A 4,544-nucleotide genomic window follows, 5' to 3' on the forward strand; every position below is an offset into this window, starting at 1 on the left:
GCTCACTGCTGCCTCCAATTCCTGGCTCAAGTGATTCTCTTGCCTCAGCCCCCTGAGAAACTGTGACCACAGGTGCATGCCACCATACCTGGCTAATTTAATTTTTTTTTTTTTTTGAGATGGAGTTTTGCTCATCGCCTAGGCTGGAGTGCATTGATGCAATCTCAGTTCACCGCAACCTCTGCCTCCCGGGTTCGAACAATTATCCTGCCTCAGCCTCCCAGTTAGCTGGGATTACAGGCATGGGCCACCACGCCTGGCTAATTTTGTACTTTAGTTGAGACGGGGTTTCTCCATGTTGGTCAGGCTGGTCTCGAACTCCCAACCTCAGGCGATCCACCTGCCTTGGCCTCCCAAAGTGTTGGGATTACAGGCGTGAGCCACCACGCCCGGCCGTTTCTAAAAAATTTTGTAGTTGGGTGCATTCATGTTGCCCAGGTTGTCCTGGAACTCCTGGCCTCATGCAGTCCTCCCAATTCAGCCTCCCAAAGTTGAGATTACAGGCATGAGCCACTGCATCTAAGCAGAAAGTTCTATATCTTGATAGTGGCAGTGGGTATTCAGATATATTCATTTGCTAAGCCTCATCAAACTGTACAGTTCAAGTGAGACCCTGTCTCAAAACAACCTATACACTTAAAATGAGTGCATTTTATTGTATGTAAACTTCAATAAAGTTTATTTTAAATAATAAAACAACTGTCCATGGAAGTATTTATGCAAAGGGGAGGAGGTCTTTGAAGACACTCAAAATTCAGAGATTAGTTTTAGATATTGCCAAAAAAAAAACCCAGACCAAGAAGACTTTAACCTCAAAAACCACGCAAGAGGGCGGCTGAGGTGGGAGGATTGGAAATGCCTGTTATTCTAATTGGATGTTGTGCTTGATAATTGTTGTCATCGTACTGATATTAAAATATTAAAGTAGCAATTAAAATATCAAGTGACATCTCTTGTATAAACATATAAAATATAAACACTTGTATTTATATATATATGGGCCAAACGTGGTGGCTCATACCTGTAATCCAGGCATTTTGAGAGGCAGAGACGGGAAGATCACTTGAGGCCAGGAGTTCGAGACCAGCCTGGTCAATATAGCAACACCCCATCTCTACTAAAAAAAATCTGACCGGGTGCAGTGGCTCACACCGCTATACCCAGCACTTTGGGAGGCTGAGGCGGGTGGATCACGAGGTCAGGAGATCGAGATCATCCTGGCTAACACAGTGAAACCCCGCCCCTACTAAAAATACAAAAAATTACCCATGCATGGTGACACGCGCCTGTAGTCCCAACTACTTGAGAGACTGAGGCAGGAGAATCGCTTGAACCTCAGAGGTGGAGGTTGCAGTGAGTCAACATTGTGCCACTGCACTCCAGCCTGGGTGACAGAGCAAGACTTCATCTCAAAAATGAATAAATAAATAAAAATTTTTAAAAAAAGTTTTTAAAAAAATCTATATATTTCATATATATATATGTGTGTGTGTGTGTGTGTGTGTGTGTGTGTGTGTGTATATATGGTAAAAATTGACAGTTTCCTTTTCTCTCTCTATATGAGTGTATAAAAACACCCATGACTGTCAATTCCTTCTTCAAACATACATTTGAAAGTCTTTCAGGCTGGGCACGGTGGCTCATACCTGTAATCTCAACACTTTGGGAATCTGAGCTGGGAGGATTGCTTGAGGCCAGCAGTTCAAAGCCAGCCTAGGCAACATAGTGAGACCCTGACTACAAACTTTTTTTTTTTTTTTGAGATGGAATTTCACTCTCGTTGCCCAGGCTGGAGTTTAATGGTGCAATCTTGGCTCACTCCAACTTCTGCCTCCTGGGTTCAAGTGGTTCTCCAGCCTCAGCCTCCCAAGTAGCTGGGATTACAGGCGTGTGCCACCATATTTGGCTAATTTTGCATTTTCAGTAGAAATGAGGGTTTCTTCATGTTGACCAGGCTGGTCTCGAACTCCCAACCTCATATGATCCACCTGCCTCAGCCTCCTAAAGTGTTGGGATTACAGGCATGAGCCACCATGCCCAGACTACAAAATGTGTTTTTTTTTTTTTTTTTTTGAGATGGAGTCTTGCTCCTGTCTCATAGGCTGGAGTGCAGTGGTGTGATCTCAGCTCACTGCAACCTCCACCTCTCAGGTTCAAGCAATTCTTCCTCAGCCTCCCGATTAACTGGGATTACAGGTGTGCACCACCACACTCGGCTAATTTTTGTATTTTTAGTAGAGATCGGCTTTCGCCATGTTGGCCAGGCTGGTCTTGAACTCCTGACCTTAGGTGATCCACCCGCCTTGGCCTCCCAAAGTGCTAGGATTACAGGCATGAGCCACTGTGCCTGGCCAACACAATGTTTCAAAAATTAGCTGGGCATAGGACCTGGCATGAAGGCTCACACCTGTAATCCCAGCACTTTGGGAGGCCGAGGCAGGCAGATCACCTGAGCTCAGGAGTTTTGAGACCAGCCTCGCCAATATGGTGAAACCTCGTCTCTACTAAAAATACAAAAATTAGCCAGGCATGGTGACGCACCTGTAATTCCAGCTATTCAGGAGGCTGAGGAAGGAGAATCGCTTGAAGCCGGGAGGCGGAGGTTGCAGTGAGCCGCGGTTGTTCCAATGCACTCCAGCCTGGGTGACCATCTCAAAAAAATAAAATAAATATAAAATAAAAATAAATTAGCTGGGTGTGATGGCATGTGTCTGTAGTCCCAGCTACTTGGGAGGCTAAGGCGGGAGGATCACCTGAGCCCAGGCAGTCGAGGCTACAGTGAACTGTGATCCAGCCTGGGTGACAGTGCAAGACACTTTCTCAAGAAAAAAAAGCCTTTGCGAGGCGGTATGGCAGAGTGATTTAGAGTGACAGCAATAAGCACTTGGAAACAGATTGATTAGGTCAGATTTCCAGTTCTGCATCTTACTAGCTCTGTGGTGTCAGAAAAGTTACTGAATCTTCATGTGTCTCAGTTTCCACATTTGAGAAATGGTAATAATAATAGTCCCTATCCTGTGGTTTGGTTATGGTTTGTTTGACCCCACCAAGTGTTGTGTTGAAATTTGATTCTCAGTGTTGAAAGTGGGGCCTGGTGGGAGGTGTTCAGGTCATAGGGGCAGGTCCCTCATGAATAGCTTGGTGCCATTCTTGTGGCAGTTAGTGATTCTCACTCCTCCTCCTCCTCCTCCTCCTCCTCCTCTTCTTCCTTTTCTTCCTTCTCCTCCTCCTCCTCCTCCCAGGTTCAAGTGATTCTCCTGCCTCAGCTTCCTTAGTAGCTGGGATTACAGACACCTGCCACCACACCTGGCTAATTTTTGTATTTTTAGTAGAGACGGTGTTTCACTATGTTGGCCAGACTGGTCTTGAACTCCTGACCTCAGGTGATCCTCCCGCCTCAGCCTCCCAAAGTGCTGGGATTACAGGCGTGAGCCACTGAGCCTGGCCTGAATTACTGATTTTTACATACTGTACAAACGTCTGCATCCTACTTTTTCTTACTTTTGTTAAATTTGGCCTAAAGCTGCCTCATAAACAATGAACTGTATCCTAATTTAATTAAGCATGTCAACATTTCACTAATGGAATATAAAAGTAAAATTAAAAAATAAGAAAATATGACCAAAAAAACCCGTGTAAACATTTGGGGAAAAGACTTTAGGCCTTGTCAGTTCCTAGAATGTATTTATTTTCACTGCACTGGGGACTCCATTTCCAGTATTAAGGTCCATTTTCAAGTGAGTTTGGTAAGTGTGAAAAAAGGGGGTGGGGGAGTAATCGTACAAACAATTGTGTCCAAGCCAGGTTTCTAGGACCTGAGGGACCCCTCCGTATGGCAGAGGCACCCGACATCCGTAACTGTTGTGCACCCTGCGAATGACTTTATGGTCTAAGAAGAACATGTGTTCAGAGCCCCAACTAAAGAATCAGGAGTGGCAATATCCTGTTAGGATGCCAGCCTATGAAACCCCAGAGTCTAGAGGTCAAGCTGGGTACTTAGCTTCTTTCTTTTTTTTGAGACGGAGTTTCACTCCTGTTGCCCAGGCTGGAGTACAATGGCGCGATCTTGGCTCACTGCAACCTCCACCTCCCAAGTTCAGGCAATTTTCCTGCCTCAGCCTTCCCAAATAGTTGAGATGATAGGTGCCGGCCCCCACACCTGGCTAATTTGGTATTTTTAGTAGAGATGGGGTTTCTCCATGTTGTTCAGGCTGGTCTCAAACTCCCAACCTCAGGTGATCTGCCCACTTCGGCCTCCCAAAGTGCTGGGACTACAGGCATGAGCCACCATGCCCGGCCAAGGCACTTGGTTTCTTAGGTCACCCACTTGGCCCTCTTCCAAGTTGTACTTTCTTTCTTTCCTTCCTGTTCTAAAGTATTTTAATAATTTTTTTTTTTTTCTGAGATGGTATCTCACTCTGTAGCCCAGGCTGCAGTGCAGTGACATGATCTCAGCTCACTGCAACCTCTGCCTCCTGGGTTCAAGCATTTCTCCTGCCTCAGTCTCCCGAATAGTTTGGACTACAGGTGCCTGCCACCTGGCT

This window comes from Colobus angolensis, unplaced genomic scaffold (assembly GCF_000951035.1).
Source record: "Colobus angolensis palliatus isolate OR3802 unplaced genomic scaffold, Cang.pa_1.0 Scaffold333, whole genome shotgun sequence".
NCBI classification, from domain to species: Eukaryota; Metazoa; Chordata; class Mammalia; order Primates; family Cercopithecidae; genus Colobus; species Colobus angolensis.